The sequence below is a fragment of the Desmodus rotundus genome, chromosome 2 (assembly GCF_022682495.2).
Source record: "Desmodus rotundus isolate HL8 chromosome 2, HLdesRot8A.1, whole genome shotgun sequence".
Taxonomy (NCBI): Eukaryota; Metazoa; Chordata; class Mammalia; order Chiroptera; family Phyllostomidae; genus Desmodus; species Desmodus rotundus.
The window spans coordinates 22,086,817-22,109,976 of NC_071388.1; the positions used below are offsets into that span (position 1 = coordinate 22,086,817).

General features: G+C 42.2%; 1 long non-coding RNA gene and 1 pseudogene across 1 annotated transcript; one reads left to right on the plus strand and one right to left on the minus strand.

Moving 5' to 3' along the window:
* Nucleotides 1–271: 271 nt before the first annotated feature.
* LOC123479971 (uncharacterized) lies at nt 272–9,752 on the minus strand. The gene is made up of 3 exons (XR_006655808.2): nt 9,567–9,752; nt 2,451–2,531; nt 272–2,274 (listed from the first exon to the last, which is right to left on the minus strand). It is a non-coding gene; the product is annotated as an uncharacterized lncRNA (long non-coding RNA).
* Nucleotides 9,753–15,087: 5,335 nt separating this feature from the next.
* Nucleotides 15,088–23,007, plus strand: LOC112309079 (vomeronasal type-2 receptor 1-like; annotated as a pseudogene).
* The last annotated feature ends 153 nt before the right edge of the window (nt 23,008–23,160 follow it).

Here is a 23,160-nt window from a genome sequence, read left to right on the forward strand (position 1 = left end):
CTGTGGGGTTCTGTTGAATGAAAACAGTTTCACAAAACATCAGTATCTGACAAGGTCATTCTGCGTCTGTGGTGCAGGGAGACTAACAGGACCGCTCTGCAATCGTGTCTGAGCAGGGGCAAAAACAAGGGCATGGGGCAAAATGCAAAAAATATCCAAAAAGTAAACCAAAGCTGATGGAAGAAAAGGCGGGAGAATATCTTTGTCATGCTGCTTGTAGACGGATTTTTTTTTCTTTTAATCTTCACCCATGGATATGCTTAGAGAGGAAGGCAAGAGGAGAGAGAGAGAGGGAGGGAGAGAGAGAGAGAAACATCCATGTGAGACAGAAACATGGATCGGATGCCTCCCGGATGTACCCAGACTGGGGATGAAATCTGCAATCTAGGTGCGTGCCCTGACCAGTGATCAAGCCTACTACTTTTTGGTGTACGGGACAACACCCCAAAACTAACCAAGCCACCCGGCCAGGGCAAGGACTCATTTCTTAAACAAGATTCCAAATAGTTTACGCCATACACTAAAGATTTATTTTTATCAAAATTAATGGTTCTTACTCAACAATGGTCATCATAGAGAAGCAATCTACAGGAAAACAAATTGGAAAAAGCTATTTGCAAGGTATAAAACTAGCAAGGAATTATCTAGAATGTTCAAGGAACTCTTGAACATAATTTTAACTTAAAGCAAGAAAAGTCAGAAACAGACTGTTGGCAAGTAATTAATTGGAAATTTGCATAATTATTAAATATGTGAATATAATCAGAAAATTCAATTTAAAATAAAATGACTCCATTTTCCCACAATGCAGTTGGCAAAACTTATGAGGTCAGATAACACCAAATAGTGGCCAAAGATACGAGAATCCTCATCTGTGGCTGGTGGAAGAATAAGTAGCCCCTCAGGGAGCTCTGTTGGCAGCGCAGAGTGAAATGGAGGGTCCGTATGTCCTATTCCTGGAAATGCCATGCTATAGGGACCGCTGTGCCTGTAGGGGGCGATGTCAGCATCTGTCCGTGGTTCGGACTGGAGCAGCTCCACTGCCAGACGCTAGTCGAGTGGTCACTGTTCCCCGTCACCCGGGCACATACCTGTGGTCTTGCTGTTTTGTTGTTTTCAGTGTGCTCACTGATCTCTCTGCACTGAAGTCCTCCTAGGCATCAGTCTGCCGGGTGGCCTCTCCCGCCTTTGCCTAAGCCACGTTTTCTACACACCAGAGGGAAACTCCTGCAGATTGAACTGCCTTAGTGCTGCTGGATCTGAAGTGGCAGGCGGTGGCTGGATTTTACAAAGGCCTTTACCCTCTTCCTTCATTTTCAGCCCATTTGTACGTTAATCCCATCTACCCCGACCTGGCTATGTGGGTGAAGCCCCCTCCAAGGAACCGCCTTAGTGATAAGCCCGAATCTGGGTCTCTGCAGAGTGATGGGGCCTTTCATTTGCGGTCTGGGAGGGAGGGGAGGGCTTGCCGGCCGGCTGCATTTATTGGATTTTCACTTTCCCTCAGCATTTGGATTTCCAAATACTTTTTACTAGTTCAGTCTTTAAAGATCGGAAAATCAGCTGAACTGTACCCAAACACTGCAGCATCAGTCCCCGGGGGCCAAGGGCAGCCCGCGAGCTCTTACAGAGCGGCTGCACAGCAGCCTCTGCCGGAGCCTCCTGGGCTTCCCTCCTCAGACCGAGGGCCATCGCACGGGGCTGGGATTTGGGGGGTTAAAAAAAAAAAAGTGAATCTGTGAGTATTTCTTAGATCTCAGTTGTTTTCAATAACGTATGCTTCACAGAGCAAAGTTTGTAGCTTAGTTTGAGTCATCCATGCATTCAGTAAGAACTTTCTGAACACGCGGTAGGAATGTGGCTCTCACTCTCACCAGGTAATTGTTAGGCTGTTCTCTTGCTTTGGTGATGAAGTGTGCATTGTGTTTTTTGGACTCCTCTGTATTTGCTACGTTGCTTTTCAAATTGTTAAATAGGGAGTCGATGTTCCGGAAGACAGAAGAAATATTGGTGCCTTCTAATGGACATAGCTTCTCGCTCAGCAGGAATCTGGACTTAGGTTTTAGTGAATGTCACCTGCTTTCACCGCCGTGCTGGAGTGAGGCATTTCATGGGGTGCTGTGGTTTCGGATAGCATGGCGTACTGCAGTGTGCTGCGCTACAGCGTAGTACGTGGCTGTGCCTAAGACTCACACGACAACTCGCACAGCAACTTTGCTATTATTAGCCTCGTGATCTTGGGGAAGCGTCTTAAATTTCTGTGCTCCAGTTTACCTAAAATTATAGAAATGTTAAAAAAAATCAGGTGAGGTACTCTATGTGCTTAGGACGTAGGAGATGCTCTTTAAGTGTCAGCCTCACCTGTGGCCTCCCAAGAGGATTACAAGGGGGTAGGAAGCCCCGGGCTAGTCCTCAGGAGCTAAGAGTCTAGTGTGGAAGGTGAGACATACCTCTGTGTAAACTCAGCGGGGAACGTGCCTCTGAGAAGAAATCAAACAGCATGAATGAACTTACACCTCGTCACACCAATTCTGGAAGTGAAAATGGATTTCTCTCAGAAAGTGCATCTATACTTGATGTCCAGAAGGCTTTTATATGCTAACAGCCCTCTTTGGGGAAGTGCGATGGTTGGGTTTTGAATTAGGTGCGTGCACGCACACCCCCCCACACACACACCCCTGTCAGGATTAGGGTTCCATCAAGACGTTCTGCTGAAAGTTGTGCGGATGTTTGATCCACGTGGTGAAGGCTCATAGAACGTGTTATTTCTTATGTTTGCAAATACCTAAGTAGAAATCTGTTTGAAGAGATTCTGTTTAATATATATACACCGAAAAGCAATTTCTCCTGCTACGTTTTCTATTAAAATAACTGAACACCTTACATTTACATGTCGTCATGCTTGTTGAGGTACACTGCAGGTCACGGCAGGAGGACTTGAGTGTGTCACTTGATAGCACTAGGTCCATGTGGGTCGATGCTAGCTAGGTCAGTGATCTCTAGCAGGGGCCACTTCTGAAGTGGTTATTTAAAATCCTCATTGGTCTTATGCCAGCAGGTTCAATGGAAAAAGCAAGAGCTTTGCAGCTAATGAGGCAGGTACTAATCCATATCCCTCGGAATGAGGTGTTCAAAATTCACTGGAATATAAGTGGTCACATTTGCATAGGAGACATGGAACCTGGGATCAAGGATTGATACTTTTCTCACATGAACTGCTATTAAAACATCTGTGATGATCAAAATTGTCCCAGATGGTGAGCAGTGTAAGACCAGTTGGGACCTCCCCAAAGGACACTTCCTCGCAAGGTGAATCCCAGCCCCATGCCAGTGCTTCAATTATCTGGGGGAAGAGACGGTTCCAGACACAGCTAGTATCTGAGATTGGAACTTCAAGGCTTACTCTTTAGTGATGAGCTTAACAATGCTTTGGAGGAAGTCGTAGTGACCAGCTGGGGTGTCTGCTGACCTTACATCTCCCAAAGTGGCAGATGTCACACACAGGGGCCGTGTAGCTGCAGGTTCTCTGATCTCCTCCTGGGGCAGTTGGGCTATTCTGAAGCCTGAAGGTGGCACTTGTGAGCTTCAATTCCGTTAGTGAAATTGGAGGGTGGGAGGTGGTGGGTGAAGGGTGGGGAAGAAGGGGACTCAAGATGGGTGCCAGTTCAAGAGGGGGCTGATGGAATGTTAAAAGGAGTCAGAGGTTGGGAACTTCTCATCGCTCCCCCACTTAGAGATGCAATCAACACAGAAACCAACAGCAAAGTTGGGACTTGGATACAGGCCTTGTTCTGCTTCCAGCTCCGATTGTCTCTGCAGTCTGACCATCTCTAATGACATGGTGTGTGTGCTGACCTACGGAAATAGGAGCAGCTTACTTGGCAAGCCTTCCCCTTGGTGTGGGGCTGCCCACAGCTCAGGCGTCAGCGGCTACTGTTCCTGAACTCACGGCCAGTCATCAGAGGGCCACTAGGAGCTCCTGCGCCTCAGTGTATTTTTTGGTAAATGTAAAGTTTTGGCTCTTCTCTCCCTGTGTTGATTTTTGTGAGGCGGGGAAGTCAGAGCTCTGCACAGCGTTATTCACAGCTCCCTGGATGAACTGCACAAGTCTCACCCTCAGTGGGTTGGAGACAAAAATACTTACTTTACTTGCTTTACATGTTTGGTGCCAGATTAAAGTGGGGGAAATGCATTGCAAGAAGGCTCTTTATTTGAAATGGAAGAATATAAAGCATACAGAGAAGTATTTTTAAGGATTCCTAGAAGATCAGAATGAAATTTAATACGTCCTCAGAGTAAAAAAGACATTCTCTGTTAGAGCCCACCAACAAAAGACCATCAGGATCACACTTACTGTAGTAACAAGAAATTAGGGTTATTTTTCTTGCTGTAGCAAGACTGCAATCACTCCAAAGGAACCATGAGGAGCTGGGAGAAGCTTCTTGTAGGATGTGGGTGCACGCTGGGCGATTCGGGGTGGGTCTAGGGGTGTGGGGGCGAATTGTGGACCAGATGTTTCAGGACACAGCATCGGTTTTGGCATTGTGGATCAGTCAGGAGGACCAGCGTGGGGTGGGTGTGCTCCTTACTAAGGTAAAGGAGCAGCAGTCTCTCCCGTTAGACAGAAGAGGGGGATGTTTCACCATTTTTGTGGTTGCAGAGTGGCCTTATGTCTGTCTTATTCCAAATATGGTCATGGGGCAGCCTTGTTTAGACATTGTTTCTACTCTGTGAGTAGTGGTTTCTGTTCAGTTGGCAACAACATAACTTAGATGCTGGCAGGGCTGCTTTCTCACCTGGCTCTATGTATATTAACGCACCCCATTTTCTGGAAGGAAAAACAAAGTCCTATTCTGGAAGAGTGCCCAGCCTGACCACTAAGGTGGAGGGTCTCTAACTGGATTCTGTAGGCTGTATAAAAAATGAGAATTAAGTCAACCAAAATGGGAAACATCAACCACCAAGAATTCCCCAGGAGTGGAGCCTCAGGGAGGGTGAGTGGATGGGGGGTGGCCTGCAGCGATGGCAGAGGTGGGTGCAGCTGCTCTGCGGGCCTGTGTCTGCACACGTACCTGAGGGAGGCCGCAGAGGTGCGCAGAGTTCCTGTGTCCTGACTCTGAATCCAGCGACCAGACTCTCTCGGAACACCGAGGCAAAGTTATCCCCTGCTCCTCCCTGTTAACGGTCCTGTGATTCCTTTCCCATAGAGGCTAGATCTACATATACAGTCTTCATTTTCAGCTTTATTTTATCTAGATAAAAATGGGAGTGGTAAACTAGCAATACTGGTTACGGCTGGGAAGTGGTACCTAAGAGTTTGGGGAGAAATTGTCACTCCTTGCTTTTTACACATATATTACTTACACCTTGTGGATTAATGATTTTTAATTAAATTATTAAAAACAAAAAACGACAGGGTGGTGGAATATGTAATTTGCCACCAGGGATGTTCTCTGAGGGGTGATTTTAGAATTAATATTTCCCTTTTTTGGAAGAGAAATGCAACATTTCCTTTTGGTAAGGGGCTGGTGTAGGTATCTTGAATCTGCTTAAAAGATAATTTTGATAAAAAGCTAAAAATCAAGAGATTCTCATGCAAACATAAAATGAAAACCTAGCACTTTATTTGCTTCATTAATTAATGGAGAACCAGTTAGAGAATTCAAAGTGCAGACACCCACATAGACAATGGGGAAGGCTGAAATGAGTTTGCCCACTAAATGCAAACTGGCTTCTTGGAGAGAGGAGGCTCTCAGCTGTCACTGCCAAAGCTCATCCGCCGTCTGCGCATTGCCTTCCGCAATCCGCACTGAGAGAGCCGTCGGGTAGTTCAGAGACCCCGAGAGGCAGATAGGACCCAGAGCGAGGCCTTGGACAGCGTGCCCTGTGATCTTACTGGACCATTTCAAAGTTTTCCCATTTTGTCTCCTGTCAGCTCAGAAAAACGTTTGTTAAAATTCATGTGTTTCTGTCTGAGACCTGTACTTATAATTGTGTGTCTTTAAAAGAGAAAAGGGAGAAAATTTGTCATAACTTTTTTCTGGCATTTATATTCTGGGAGATAAATGGCCAAATCAAAATTACAGTAAAAAAATTTACTGACTTCAAGAATACATACTAATCACATAATTATCAGTGAGTTGTTTTAAATTAATTTTTATTTTCTATTTCATCTCAGGATAAGTCAGAGAGCAAAGTATCTATTATGATAAACTGTATGATACTTTTTTAAACAGTCAACTCTTTTTAATGATGGTTTCCTCTTTTATTTCATTGGGCATTGTATGCAGAGAAAAAGTTGATAGACTATGTACTAAAATAAATTAATATTCCTATTTTACCTGATCCACTTAACCAGAAGAATTTCTTTCTTTTCTGGATACAAAGATTATCCACACCAATTTACCTGGGTTTTTAAAGTTGACATACACACAAGCACACAAGGAAAGAAAGCTTAAAACTTTTTAATCTACACTTGCAATCAGGAGGGGTAGCTGGGGGCGGGGGAGGAGGACTGTTGAGGAGGAGTGAATAGGAAATGAATCATAAAACACTGCTTATGTTCAACTGATTTCTTTGAAAAAATTAAGTGACTTTATTTTTCTCACCTGTTTCTCTTCTTTGTCATTTCTTTGCTATTTTTTCATGTCAGTGCAAGGCATGTATATTGGGTGCTCCAACGTTTGCATCTCTGATGAAAATTAGTGGAATTTTATTTGGAAAAGTTAAAATTTGGGGAAAGGGATGAGGAAGAGAAGTAAGGCAGAAGCTCATAATTTTTAGAGAGCGGCATTACCCACACTTCTCCCACACCAGAGCAAATGGAGTAAGTTAATGACCAAACACAACTGGGGAGATGAGCCTCAGAATTCCCCCTGATTTGGGAAATAAAATAGAAGTTTAACGAAGTAAGAATGACATGTTGGAAGTAGTAGCAGTCAGATTCTTCCCTGCATGTTTTTGCTGCAGTGGGAGGTTCCACATATCCTAGCGTGTGTGTGTGGGGGTGGGGGGTGGGGGGGTGGAGGGAAGCGCTGGGACTCGGAAGAGGCAGTAAAATCTTTATCAAGCTCTCTCCTTTGAAAGAACCGCCTCTCCCACCATTTACTGGGCAGAATATTGTTTACGTTTCCTCCCGTGTGGACTCAGCAAAACCCAAAGAGTAGGCAGTGCCAGTTCTGAAGACAGATATCCTTCAAGGGACTGGCTCTGCTCTAGTTCTAAATGCTGTAAAGGCTCCTGAGTTCAGGCTCCATTCCATTAAGATTCCGTTCTTAATTCCACAGGCATTAGTCTGAGGTTTGCTCTGACAACACTTCCTTCATAGATGGCGAAAATTAATACTATAAATAAGACTCTGCTAATGTCTGGGGTGGAAGTAGTGATTTGTATTTATAAGAGCAACTATATCCCAGACATGTTAGAAATATTATTTAGATAAATATATTTGGGTAAATATTAAACACACATTTATTATTTAGACTGCCGAGTTCTGAGAGGAAAAATTGTGCATTCTGGCATGAGTTAATGGAATTGCAAATGTGGCTTATTTTGATGATCTCTCTCAACCGTAGTTTGAGTGAATGAACAAATGAAAGGAATATTGTATTTCCATTTGATTTATTATATGTATCTCACTAAATTAAATTTAAAAAATTATACACTAAATCTCCATAACAGTAATTTCTAAGGAATTATTGGTTCAAGGCAGTTATGTGATAACGTTTTGTTATTCAACAAGCTTTGACTGAGAGAGCATGCCCGTGAGCCAAGTAAATGTATTAGCCTGTTCCGCTGCACTGTGCGTGAACAACTAGATAAATAATTTTAGCCAGCTTTCAGAGGGCTTCCAAACCATTCAGAAGTGACTTTGACAATTAGTCACAGTAATCAGATATTACCGAATGCTGGACCGTTGTATATAGAAAACTATGTACTGATAATAGCACTTACTGAAGTATTAAAAATATATCTTGCAATGCTAATAAAGCAGATAGTGTTAAATAGATCATTTAAGATGTACCACTACATTTTTAGATGTATCTTCTGGTCGGTTTTCATATGTATGTGTGCAACAGAACGTTTTAACCTAACATTTTGTCAGGTTGATTTGAATGGGCCCATTTTTGGAAAGCCAGGCCCCGCGTTCTGAGGTCTGAATAAATTCTACCCGGTGGAACGATGCCACCCAGGGGTAGCCAGGCATCTCAGCAGGGCATTCGGATGGGAATCTAGAACACTGAAGGTGGAATTTTATGGGTGTTGTAGACAGAGAAAAGAACTCATATCTTTTGTTGTTTAGTGTTCCTTTTCTGTATATGAAATTCAATAACCTGAATTAATGACTACCCTCCTAGCTAGGGGACAAAGAAACACTATTAATTTCTGATGTTAGCGAGGCACTTTATTGTGTGCCAGTGTCTGTACTGAGTGCTGCACCTGCTTTTCCACAGTTATGTTTAGTCCTCAGAACAAACTTAGCATTATCTCTATTTCTTACATATGAGGAAACTAAAGTATAGAATCGTTAAGTGGCTTGCCCAAAGTCACACAGTTAGTGGTAGAGTCAGGCTTCCAAATCCTGGAGACAGATCATCACACTTAATCCCCACTGTGTAAAGAAACTGAGGTTTTTGAAATAATTTCTAATGTGTTACTTGACTTTTGGTAATTAAAAAAAATTTTTTTTTCTGTAGTCCTTCTACCATTAGGGCTAGATCATGAGGCTTTTTGTGCTAGTAAGGAAAAGCTATCTACCTGTAGGTGAGAAGCTCACGGGATTGGTAAGAAGGAAGCATGACGTAAGAAGAATCGCTTCCAGAAGGGAAACTAAGTAGAAAGTATTTCTGGTGCTAGAGGAAGAAAGGGACTGAGAAAGATGAGACACAGATAAGAGTTTCTTGGTTCTCCACGTCCTCAGGGTTAAACATCTAAGCAGGTTTGGGGCTGTCAGAGAGTGTCCAGCCTGCGGAGACTAAGCTGTTGAGGGAAGCCCTGGGTTTCCTATGGCACCTGTTCAACATGGCGCCACTGTGTGGGCTCAGTTCAGAGGTGAGGTTAGGGAGGGGTATTTGCATAGAGGGCCTAGTGGTACCCCTATTCTCTGTGGTCTGTACCGTGAAACACCAGAGAGTCACAAGTATTTTCAGGCTGTGTGGAAGCAGAGAAGAATATGAAGTGGGGAGGAATGTGGAAGTGGGGAGGAATGTGGAAATGGCGAAGACTGAGAGACTAGAAGAAGCCTGGAGTCGTGGACAGGAGGTGGCAGAGTGAAGGGCCTTGGGAATGGAGGTATGACTGGAGGTCTACAACCTTGCTGGTGGGGACCAACGTGAGAGCCACAAGAATGATCGGCGGGGGTGAGGCCCGGATGGACCGGGAGATGACACGTGGATCCCAGGCTCTTCCCCACCAGGTCATGAACTTTCCCTTGAACTAAGAGGAAAAAGAAATTGATTGGGCAGTCTTCTTAAGAGGAAAGAACCCTCATGATAAAGAGTCTAAATCTGAAGTACATTGATTATTTACCTTAAGAGAGCATTTAAAATGGAAAAAGATGCTATTACCTTTACTTGGCAGATTCAGTGTTCCTCCGCAAGATCATCCCAACTCTACCTTTCTCCAGTGGCCCGCAGGAGAAATGGAGCCAGAGAAGGCTGGAGCAATGAGAACCGTTTTGGAAATAAAGGTACACTTAGTATACATTTAAATCATTATAAATTCTGATTTTGCTGTGTCATAGTAATGTAGGACGTAAGTATTGAAAGTCACATCTGGCAAGTTGATCAGTAACCTATTTCCCTTAAAAACAATCTGGCTAGCATGATCCTTGGACCCTAGAAATTCCTTGAACCTGGGAGGACGTCAGTCAGCAATTTCTGGCCACATCTTCCTCCTCACTGGAAATTCCCCATAGACTGGCGCAGAGCTCCTGGTAATGTCTCTTACTTTTTTTATCTTAAAGAGAGATAAGCAGCTGAGACATTTGTACTCCCATGGATAGGTCACTGACTAGAAAATTCACCAAAGCCTCTAAGGACCTTTGTGACCTTGAGAATATAGCTTACCTTCTTTGAGCTCCAGCTTCTTCATCTAGAAAGCAGAAATAAATGTAAAATAGCATTTGCTGCATATTGTTTTTGTAACGGTTGGTGAACAATGAGAAAAATATACCGTGGAATGCAGCACTGTTATTGGTATGGTTAATACTATTATCATTGCTGTTACTGTTGTTATTAATGGGTGTATTTTGAACTAGCGGTTGGGAGACCGTGGTGTGGATAAATAACCCACGCACATGCAAAGCTGTCAGTCTGGTTTCATGAAACTCCACATCATCACTCTCTGAAAACCTCAGCTGTAGAACTCAACACTTTATTATATATGGCCTCATTTTCTAATGATTTTACTTAGTTTTGATGATGGTCATCATCTAACTGTCCATTTCTAGACAGGCACTGTGTCTCGTGCAGACAAAGCCGCATTCCTGTGGTAGAGGTTATAGCATGCTACATAAGGTGTGTAGCCAAGCCATAAAAGTATGAACCGGAAATTAGAAGTACTCATTTTTAACCAGCGTACAAGATGGAAAGGTTATTGAAAACAATGCTGAACAAATAAGGAAAAGCTGAATACATATAAATTAGAAATTAAGAAATCAAATCCAATCAAGCTTTTAAAAAGTCCTATTTTTCTCTTTATTTTCTTGTTTCTTTCATTGCTTAAGCTTATTTTGTTGACTTAGCATATAGAATACCCATAGCCTACGCACTTTATTAACTTCATAGATAGCCTTCCAGATCACTCTGAATACATTTTTTAAAAAAATGATCATACCTATTCCCTTGAAAGTTACCGAAAGTTTTATAAGCAATCCCATCCTGTGGGCTTTTAGGTTGTTTCCAACCAACCCTTCTTACTGGATATTTAGGTCGTTTCCAACTAGTCCCTTTTGTTAGGTATTAGGATATTGTCCAACTTGTTAGAGTATGCAAATTATATCTCAGTAAAGCTGTGCAAAGTGTTTTTAAATGGCCTTAAGTTTGGCACGCCCAGTTTCCTTCACCACAGGAATGGAGGTGGGGCATGACTGGAACAGGCGGGCACATCAGAGTTTTCAGGTGAGAGTGAAAAGCTGGCTAGGTTTTCTTAAATTTTAAATTTTATTCAAAGTAGATGTTTATTTTCTACAAGACCATGAGCATAACGTTTCCCAGCTCTAGTCAGTCGCTTGCCATTCTCCCCACTTGTGTTACAGCCACAGCCCGTGTTATGCCGCATAAGCTGCATCCATGGGGAAAGGATGCTTTCCATTCTATGTGGTGAGTTTGCTGCTTAGCAAGTCAGCCGATGTAGAGGCAGGGACTCATCACGCTGTCACAGTGTTTCCCTGAAAGTAGCTGTAGCAGAAGAGATAGTAACCTGTGGCTTTCTCAGTTCAGCAAGGCAGCCTGCAGTGTTGCAGTGTCTCTCTCCTTGGCTATAATGGGCGCTTTCTCTGTTTAGACACAAGGGGCTCTTCTGTGCTGACGTGTTAAAAAAAAACAAAACAAACCCCTTCCCATTACATATCTCAAGGCCTCTCGTCAATAACTTGCACTTCATATAACAACACCCCTGTGAAAATTGATATATTTTTAGTCTTTCTTCTCATGATAAAGATACAGTCAAGCCATAATGTCATAATGTCACAAAATTCAATACAGGTAGTAAAATTTTAACTCTTGGAGACATACATTAAAAAATTATATAAAGTAAAAACGACAATTTAAACACATATAACTAGATGCTACGTTCATTTCTTGGCTGTTAAGAGGATAGTTCTGGCTTAAGAAATAAGAAGATGAAGTAGGTTAGTATATCCATTCATCAGATGGCATGAGCGGAGTAGTGCCTAGGATTCTAAATGACTGTAAAGCCGAGGGAACGACGTGGAGGAGTATGAAAGCCAAGTGACATCTGGCAAGCTTTGCCTGACCAACAGACTATAATCCAGCCGCAAGTCCACTGTAGTCGCCATAATGCTCGGGAAGCGTTCATCTGCACTTGTTATGGAATTTGGGCTTTTCCTGGAAACCATATAACAACCTTTAAATACTCTTTTAGCCTTTGTTAATAAGGTGGTTCTCATAACCTTTAAGGGCTCAGGTGTTTTCCTTTGCTTGAAGGCAGAGACCCGTCTGGACAGAATGTGTTATTGTTCCTAGAAAGGAGCCTGACCTTCCCCAGGGCCCTTGGGGAACAGCAAGGATCAAACAGGCATCGGGGATGGTGGTGAAAACATACAGCTCACAGATGCAGGTCTTAAAGCCTGGGTGCAGACACGTGGGATTAAACACCAAAGGCCGTTTGCACCAACATTCACCTGGTGTCTCTCGGCTTGATTGGGGGTTAACTCAGAGACCTGTGAAAATGGTAATTAGGTTCAAAGCATAGTTAACTGAACATCAAGCTACTGCTTCCTCTGACAGCATGTTATTAAGCTATCATCGACCTTGATCCTTGAAAAGGCTCATCCAGAAGCAGAGCATCACTGACTCCTTTGGATTCAGAGACACCAAAAAAGGCCAGTTAGTCCAAAGTCCCCTGATCTGGAATAAGGAGCTGGTGGTCCAAAGTGATGAAGAGGGGCCAGAGAGCAGAGAAGCTGGATTTTAGGACCCACCCTCCTGGACGTGGTCTGTGTCCTTTCTCTCTACCACAAGGCATCAGAAAGGACATGGACTTTGGCATCTGCATGCTCACATCTACTAGCCTTGTGGACTCACATTTCTTCCTTTGTAAAATGAACGAAAGAGAATCAGTCACGTATGGTGTTATGAGGGCAAAAGGAGCTGGTGAGCATCCATTATTGTGAACTCAATGAGAACCCTCTGCACAAGAGCAAAGATGCGGTTTTTCTCATTCTCTGCCTCTCTTTTATGATTTGTACTCCCTTTGGAGGATGTAATCGCTCTGGCCCTGGTCAAGTTTACTCGCGTCCTGGGAATTACAAACACGCTGGGTCCCAGATGCTGCCACGCAAATCGGAAGCCTCATCAACACCAATCCAGTTCCTGACCTGGAGGAAAAATAATCTATGTGAAAACAATTTGTAAAACGTAAACTGCTACAGAAGTGCTAGGTTTTGTTATTACTGTAACTTAATCTAATTTAATGATTTTTTATTGGTCCCTAGCACAGGTTTTGCCCAGATGATTAAGACAAGTCAGCTGTGCTGGTAAACACATCTTTGTTCAAGGGTAGCCTTTGGCAACGAGAGGGGCAATTGCTTAGAGGCAGCTGCCTTCTGGTAAGAAAGGGAGAGCGAAAAGAAGTGAGGAGTAGTTCCAAATAGTTCCGAGAAAGGCCGGGCACTAAACCACAACAGCTCAAGAGAGGGTTTTTCAGGCTGTTGGTGGGTCTGTCCCTCAGAATACCATTTGGTTGGACAAAGCCAGACTCTGAAGCATATCTGAGAAGTGTCAAATATTCTGGGAGTGCCTTTTTCTTTAAGTCTTTTCAGTATTGTGAAAATCTGACAGTAGAATCTGTGGCCCATGCACAATTTAGAAAACTAAGATTAGTCTGACATGTGACAGACTGAGCTGTCACTCAGGGAGGGGCCAGGGGCATGCATAGCGAAGAAAATTAAAATCGCCCACAAGCTACTAGCAACAAGTAATTAGAAAGACTGCGGGTGTTGATCTGGACTAGAAATGGACGTGGGAACACGATACCAACTGGTTTGTTAAAATAGTGGGAAATGGAATTTTTGTCTCTTGTTTTTCTTCTTTTGAGTTCAGTTTGCAATATTTTCTTCTAGTGCATTTAATGGAAATACATGGTTGAAAAGCTATAAATTTTATAAATTTAGAATGCAATTGTATACGCAGCATTGTTATCTGTCTTTTCATTTTAAGCATATCATGAGCTTTTCTTTCCCCTGTGAGTAAATATTTTCTAAGACATGATTTAAACAGCTTTTTTGTATTCTATAATGTGAATAGATTATAACCAATTTCAGGAATTCTCTATTGTGTACATTTAATCGGTTTCACTTTTTACCATTATAAATTAAACTACTCGGTATCTATAAACATCATGTTTGTGTGGATCTCTGTTGCCTCCTTGAGATAAATACTACAGAGTAAAATCACGTGGTCAAGAGACAGACACATTTTTCCTGCTCCTGATACGTGATATGGGATTGTGTTCTGAAAATACTCTGTGGGTTTCTACTCCCAGGGGCCATGCTTGAGGAAGGGCAAAGGGGGAGCCGGGGAGGCTGAGAATCTGGTGACCGGGGGAAAGAGACTGGGGATGGCTGGAAAGAGAGGCCTCACAGGAAAGGCAGGAGAGGGGATTCTAAGGAAGGAACCCAGCCATTCTCAGGGACGTGTGCCTGAACCTGGGACAAAGTCCACAAAATGAGCTGAGGGCAACACTTGACCTTGAAGAGGAGATGAAAGGAAAGGATGTCCATGAAAAATGTTCCTTGAACTCCTTTGGGGTTTACAAAATTTTTCTAGAGTAAGCTTATTATCATCCTAGTCACCGAGGAGGAACTTGACACCTGGAAGTTAAGTGACTTTCCTACCATCACACTAATACGAGTGGTGGAACACAGATTCAAAATGATTTCTTATAGTCCAGATGCCCCATGGTTTTCCCCTTGACTTTTTCTATAAAAAAGAGGTTTATACTTTGTGATACAAGAGAATGTTTTCCTCACCTTCGAGGCCAGAGCAGCTCCCAAAAGGGAAGTGAGAATGAATGAGGCTGATGGACAATTAAGAAGAAAGGGACAATTTCTGCAAAATGAAATGCCTCTAAACTCTAAACACATTATATTTTATTATATATTCTTGTTGAGCTCAAAAGAAATCTTTATGGGGCTCTTTTCAAAAGGATTACTCAGCTCCTAATGCAGATCCACAAATTGGAGGTGAGTTTGAGCTCTGTGACTGACTGAGGCATGACAATTATGTGCGAGTAGTGGCAAGCTGAGTCCCCCAGGATGTGGCACACACTCTCTGTAACTCTCCATCAAGGTGTCTTGCTAAAACTTTTAATACTTGTCATTTCTCCTGAACTCACTTTATTAAAATGACTAGCAGGAAGAATTACTTGGTTCTAGGATTTCTTGCTGCTTTATGGGCCAGATTGGGCATTGAAGGCAAAGAAGAGAGAGAAGAACAGACCTGTCGTTTGCTGGGCAAGTTTGATTTGGATGGGTATGTAGACGTCAAAAACCACTCTCTTGTTATTGGAGGACTTTTTCCAGGATCATCCCAGCAAATGAGTCTGTTTTGGAGCCAGTATCAGCAAAATGTGAAGGGTAAGCCATTTTTGTTCATCTTTCTACATCAATCCCATGTGGTGGGGACAAAGGAGTGTTGATTGTGGGGGTCAGAGTCTGGACCTGGAGCCAGGACATCAGCCCCGACTCTGACACTATTTATTTGACTCCAGGTAGGTACTTCCTGTTTCTGGGCCTCAGTTTCTCCAAGGTAGAGATTCTAGGATATTTTAAAAACAAGAAAAGCTTGGTCCTAAGTGGGTCCTTTCCCACATCTATGCCGTAGAAAGGAAAAGACAGGTTTTGGATGACTGGAACATTGCTCTTCAGAGGGTGGTCTGTGGACAGGCAGCATCAGCATCACCTGGGAGCTTGTTGGAAACATACAGTCTCAGGCTGCGTCTCACATCTGCTGAATCAGAGTCTGTATTTTGACAAGATCTCCTGCTGACTCACATATACATGAAGGTTTGAGAAGCACGGATGCAAAACCATGCAGTGGTGCATCTTTATCATGAATTGTTCTTCGACTAAACTCTCCTCGAGTGAAAATGCAGTGTGGGAACACTGACTTACTGGGAACACTGACTGGGAACTCTGAGTTAATGTGCATAGCAAGATTCCTTCAGCCGGAAGACCTCTGCCCTACTCCCCTCTCCCCAAAATTGTCGTGTCATGGAATGGGATCCATGGCCGATAATCTGAATTTGCTAATAATTCATTGTAAGAAAGGCAAACCCGGGTTAGATTTCTGGGTGTGAAGTGTGTGTGTATGGACACACAAACACACATGCATGTGATCTTTGGACATGAAACATGCCAGAAATTAAAATAAAAACAGCTATTCACTATGATATGAAAGCAGTTTTTACTTTTGTCTATTCTTTTTCAGTCCTTGATATAAATGCAGCCATAATTTGTACACAGTTGTGACCATAGCCGGCACACAATTTCTTACTGGGCACTGTACATTCTATAGTAAGCATTTCCATGATGCTCCACGGTAGTTATACCTGGAAGTGCATGCTGCAAAATTTTTACCAACTTTTTACACAATGAAATGTTTGCTTATCACAGGTGTTTTCCTTTGATCATATTTCATGCTACATATTAGAAATATCATTAGAGCGATGGATAAACTATAATGTCATTTGCAAAAGGAAAGGATTGCAGTTATTTCCTTCTTGCCTCTTTCCTAGACCTTCTAATTCTTTATATTTTTACCGTGAAGGAACAGAAAGAGGGGTAAGAAGGGCTTTTGCTCACAGCTTCATTATCGTGGGGTCAGTTCATAATCACAGAAGTTTTTACTTCATCCCTAAATACATAAAGTGAAAACTGGAGTTTGTCATTTTACAGTGCGCTAACATTTTGCAAATGGAATCATTTAATCTGTTGTTCACCCTTCACCAGAATTTCTGAAGGTTCTCTTTGTAGCAGGGTTAAATGAAAATCCAATATACATGTTTTTTAATAAAAGTTCAACCCTTTCATTAAAACATTAATATGGCATATCTATTGTGGTTGAAATAGTAGTGAGAAGTCCATCCCATTTTAACAGTAAGTCACTCAACTGGGGGCATTTTGATTTCCCTACCTAGCCCATCTGTTCTTATTTAATTTTCAGAGGAGTCTGATAGTTGCTTTATGTGTTCTGTCCCAGTGATTTTAAATCACTGGGACAGACAGGGTAGCATGTGCTTACTCTATCTTAGCTATAACTCGAAGCCTGAGAAGTCATTGAAATGATTTCTTCAGCATCTTCTGACATTCAGGGTTGCTGCTGAGGAGTCTGATGATATTCTGATTCCTGATATTTTGTGTGAATCTTGTTCATGTGGTCCAGGGTATCCTAAAAGCCAGTTCCTTGTCCTGAAGGTGAATCAGTGGTGCCAGGCCTCATCGTGGGTATTTGGTGGTATCCCGGTCTCATTTGGCTGAAGCCCAAGCCCCTTGTCTTTATGAAGCACAAGGCTAAGACTTTCCCCAGGACTTTAGTCCATCCTACACATACCTGCATGTTTTGGATATTAACAACATTCGATATTTTAAATTTTTGATGTATTTTAAAAATTAGAACTATGCAATTTATTTCCACCCATAACTGTCATCAGCTTCCCCCTATATGTACGCAACCCTAAGTTCTCCAAACCTCTTCATGTCCCTGTACTAATGTGCCTCTCTCCCGGGGTGGGGGCGGGGGGAGATCCCTCACGGAAGGCCTGGCCCAGGTGGGGTTCAGAGCCTGACCACGAAGAATTTCATTTTGGCACCATTAACCTTTTCCTAGAAGTGATCTAGAAATTCAGCCTGGGGGTTGGAGCAGTCTCATTTGAAACCCACCATTTTAACAATGTACTAGTTGCGTTTGGCCATCAGCTAAATTTTACTGGCTAGGAAGCTATTCTATTATTTTGAAAATGTTGTTCAGAGCAGAGTAAGACAATGAAATGGAAGGAAGAAGAGACCATTTTGATTCTTGTTTTGGTTGGTCTAAGCAAATTTAAAATTTAGAAACATTTTCTGGGAACAAAGCGGTATACGTTGTACAATAGTGTCAACACCATAATGGGAACCAATGAGTGGAAGAGGAGCACCCTAGACCCCAGCCTCCAGTGGTTACACTGTGCTCATTTAACAACTTTCCCTGTTGATACTTCTCCATTGTCCATATAATTTACATGTGGTTTTAATTATAATAGGGAAGCAACTTTGCATAAGGCCTGTTTCCCTTAATATTATAAGCATGCTGTTGTGTAATTTCACTAATTATAGCTTTTTAATGATAGAAAATGTTTCCATCAAGGCAATGCACCCTGGTTTATTACCATTGAGAATGTAAGTTCTCTCCAGGTTTTCAATATTCTAAATAATTTTGTGATGAACCGTTTGGGGCATACATAGCTTTTTCCTTTGGGAGGAACAGTTTGTTCAGATAAATTCTCAGGGGTAGAATTACTAATTCAAAGCAGGTGAACAATTTTCTAGCTCTTGCAATGTAATGCTATATTACCTTTAAAAAGATATTGCTGCAATGATTTCAAAATATGTGTCTGAATTTGTATCACCATCCGTGTAAGTGTGGAAACCAACTACCTTAGCACGACGAAGCCCTTCATGCTCTGGCACCGTCTGGTTCTCTGGGCTCCGCTTCCTGGCACCCCCCACACTCGTACTCCACCCTCCAAACGTACTGACCGTCCACTGCAGCAGCGCCTCGTGTCCTGTTCGCGTCCTGCCTCCACACGCACTCTTCTCTGCCTGCAGCATCCGTCCCCTGTTCCTATGTCATCCTTCAAGCCCTGGCTGTTAAATCCTCCAGGATGAGGTGCTTCTGTTTTGCATCTCGTGGTCCCTGTGTCTACCCCATTATTGTTTTTTAAAAATCAATTGGTGCATCACTTGGCTATTTTTCTCTTTCTTCACTTCAACACTGCAGTGTCTAGCTAATTCACTGCTGTATTTATAGGTCTAGCACCAGTGGAACTGAATAACTACACAGTAAATGAAAATCAAAGCTCAACTAAACTAATGAATTAAAAAGATGTGGAGAAGAAATCTAATCTGCTGTTACATATTTAATTAAAAATATTTATCGAGTAGAAGACATGGAATTTGATACTATAGATACAAAAGATATTAAGAGAAAAATTCTTGAGGTCTTTGCTTTCAGATAGGTTAAAATTTAGTTAAAACTGAAGAAAGAGTTAGAGTTAGAATAATATTTTCTTATAGAGAAGAAATTTAAAAAATGTGGTGAGAGACTGCAAGAGAAATATTTTCCTCTTTAATGGCTAGGGAATGGAAAGGAAGAGGCATCTTTTTTATGATTATGAGAATGGTAAGAAGGAGACCTTTTTTAATTCAAAAATCTCAACTTTAACAATAAAATCATGGCAGGAAAAATTATTAAGTTGGAGTCATGGTATATATAGTCTGTATAAATTTGATGTACTGCTTTGATGTACTCCTAGCATAAGTATTTTCATGTATTTACATAACTATTATTATTAATTATTATTATTATTAATGTCCAGAAGAAAATGAGAAACCTATAGGAAACAAGGAGGAGGGGCTGGAGAGTCATATGGCACCAGGAACTTCCATGAATGGGGAAAGTATCCTGAGGGATTATTGGGTGTGGGTCGTGGAGAGAATTGAGACTATAAGAATATTTTTGTGAAAAGAGATAATCAGCAGTTTAGTTGGGGAGATTATATCACATGAAAAATATATAAAGCAATGCAATATCCCAAAAGGTGCTTCACAACTCAAACCAATCAATCATGCATATGATTCATACGTGAAGCCTTAAAGTTGGCGACATCACTTTTGAAATACCAACATGCTCAGCCAAGCGCAGTGCCTGATATTTTGGCAAAATGCTCTTCACACCAACCCCAACTAAAATCTGTTACCTCCCCCCCACAAAGACCTACCCAAAAAGCCTTACAAAGGCCATTTCCTATTCAGGTTTAACTTTAGGGGATTCCGCTGGGTGAAAATCATGATTCACATGATCGAGGAGATTAACGAGAGGAAGGGCATTTTGCCCAACATCACTCTGGGCTCTCGGGGCTTTGGCCCTGTTTCAGCATCCCCGAGGCTGTGCAAGCGGCTTCGGAATTCCTTACAGGGCAGGAAGCAAACAAGCCCAACTTCAGAAACAGTACTGGAGCATTTCCGGCAGGAATTGTTGGAGCAGGTGGATCATCCTCATTGATTGCTTCAAGAGTTCCTGGGCTGTGTCATATACCTCAGGTACCTCAGATTGCTGTGCTAGGTACTCATTTATAAAGAAACACAAGCTCTGCTTGTGGACATTATAGTAAATAGTAAGGAGCGCAGGCGAGCTGGGATAAGTTGCAGACACAAACAGGGATGGTGGTGATGCTGCTGCTCCTGATTACTCTGTTTTATCCTGTCTCAGCAGGTGTGACTTGATGCCTACGTGGAGGTGATTTCAGACTCTTCTCCATTCCTTGGATTCCTACTCAATTTTTGGCTGGAGGCTGTGATCTAATGCTTAGTATGTGAACATCTCACTAGGCACTACACACTGTAGCAGGGGGTGAAGCCCAGAGTAGTGATGGAGAAATACTACTTAGTTGGTTGGATGATTGGTGGTATAAGCAACGCATTTTGTTTCTTGTCTGTATTAATGCTTATTTTTCCTGACCCTTTTTGTTCTACACACTGACATACTGAAATGAACCTGGAAATTTCACAAGATAGCTAATTTTGGGAGGCTAACTTTATGGATTATTTTATATTCAGAGACAGTGACACATTTCAACTTAAGAATAGATAATATTAGGAAGAATGGGTTATTAAGAAAATTAAAGTTCTATAATTATTTCTAAGGATGGTCATTATAGTATCAATAGTAAGATTTATTAATGTGAATGATAGTTAAGCTTATTTGTATTACAAAGTAATGGGAGAATTTGGAATGATTGTGAAAAGGGGCATTTACGTAGTGTTTTTTGTAAGCCTGCAAATTCAAATGCAGAAGGAGCAGGAAAATACTGAGAAATGGAACCAAGAGGAAGGGCCTGGGACACAGCTGATGCCTTGGGTGTGGAACTCAAGCAGCTCAGATGGCGGCTGCTGTGAGCTCTACCTTCCATCAAATACCTGTGGCCCAGGCACCAGCCAGAGACGTCCAGAGCAGGGGTGTGAAACTCATCTTCACCGGGGGCCACGTCAACCTCGTGGTTGCCTTCAAAGGGCTGAAATAATTTTCGGACTGTATAAATGTAACTACTCCTTAACTGTTAAGGAGTTGAAATTGCATTCAGCCCTTTGAAGGCAACTGTGAGGCTGATGTGACCCCCAGTGAAATGAGTTTGACACCCCTGATCTAGAACATAGATTTTCCCATTTAAATCCTTACAGTAAATCTGCAGAGAAGGTGAAAGAAATCTTTTATTCAACACTTTTACATTTGTTGTTTCACTTAAGGTACTGAGTATATCAAATCATTAAAATATATAACATGTATTTTATATAACAAGTATATTATGCTTTATAATATACTGAGTATATATTAAGTATACTTAATATACTTGAGATATAGATATCATTACCCAGATTTTACTTGTAGGGAAACTGAGGGTCAGAAGTTTTAAGTGACTTGGCCTTAATCTTGTAATAATTATGCAGCCAGAATTAAAAATCAGGTGCCTTTGCACCCTAAATGAGATTCCTCCCCCCCCATATATGGCTTGCCTGATGTTGCTGCTTATGAGTTTCCAAAGAATGTAAACTTTGGCCAAAGGAATAGCAAGAGGACAAAGGGTAAAGAAAAGAGTAAATAGGACTATTCTGTCACTTGTGAAAGAACCGACAGTCATGAAACTATGGAGTTATAATACAGGATGTCCTGTTGGAGGTGGTGTACGAGTTAATAACATGGAGTGGGAATGGGGCGGGTTGGGGGAGAATGTGACCTAAGTTCTTCATGGTAGAATCAGGGAGGGTGACAGCAGAGTGCCGCAGAAATGCGTGCAAGACTGTCAGGAAGTCATGATACTGAATTCTTAAGTTCTCACTGATGAAACATGCACACAGGGATCACTGGCATAAGAAAAAAATGCTTCTCTATTTATCTAGGCAGTACCTATAACATGAGGACTTCTAGCAACTTGGCCGAACATGTCTTAGACCTGAGATTGAAGTGGTGCTTCCTACCACCTTTCTCAATCTGGGTTTTGTAACCTAAATGTTCAACAGTCCTGGCAGACAGAAGCAAAGAAAGAGGAGGGGAGAGAAAGAGGGGAAGTAGTTATGGGGAGAGAGAGAGAGAAAGAGAGAAGAGGGGAGGAAGAGATGAGTTAGATCTGAGAAAGTCTGGATGGCTCGACTCACACACCTAGTCCCAGGAGAAAGGGCAGATGAATGAATGCTGTGACCCCACCTGTGAAAAGTGGTGCAATGAATGCTAATTATCTTAATAACTGGCTCTTCCAACTCCCTTGGGTGAGATGGGAAAAAGTGGATAAGGAACCCCAGTGTTCCCTCAATAGTCCCCACCCATTGAGGTGGGAGAGGAGCAGAAGTCTTTTTGTCTATGGAAGGATGTGAGACTAAAGGGAGAAGAACTGTTAGATTCTGTCCCTCACCAATAAAAATATTCAGGGATTATGTAATTTGAGATTGTGCTATTGCTTTCTAATAACTGCATGAATATTTTCAATTGTAGGTGGGTTATGCTTCTACCTCCTCAGTGCTTAGTGACAAATACCAGTTTCCATCTTATCTTCGTACAGTAACCAGGGATAGGTTCCAGTCGGAGGCCGTGGTAAGTCTTATCCAACACTGGTTGGGTCTGGGTCGGTGCAATTGCAGCCGATGATAATTGTGGAAAATATGGAGTAAAAATTTTTCAGGAAAGAATGGAGCATTCTCTGAAACCATCCCCTAAGTCTATCCAATAAGAAAACGCAAAAAGCTATCGAAGCTGTAAAGAAATCCACTGCCAGAGTCATTGTGCTTTATGCATCTGATACTCAGTCCTTTCGTGCTGGAAATAGTTTACCGTAACATAACTGGCAGAACGTGGACAGCAAGCAAAGGCTGGGTGACCTCAGCCCTCATCGCAAAGCCTGAATATTTCCCATATTTAGGTGGAAGCACTGGATTTGCAATACCAAGACCTGATATACCAGGATTAAAAGAATTCTTCATGATATTCATCCTGGCAAGGATCCCAAGGATGTTCTGACCACTGAGTTTTGGCAAACTGCTTTCAGCTGTAGTTGGCCCAACAGTACTACTGTTCCACACAACACTGACCACAGAGTGAGTGTGACTGGTAAAGGGGACAGATTATGTGCCATGTCTGGGACATTCTGTACTGGAGAGGAGAAGTTGAAAGA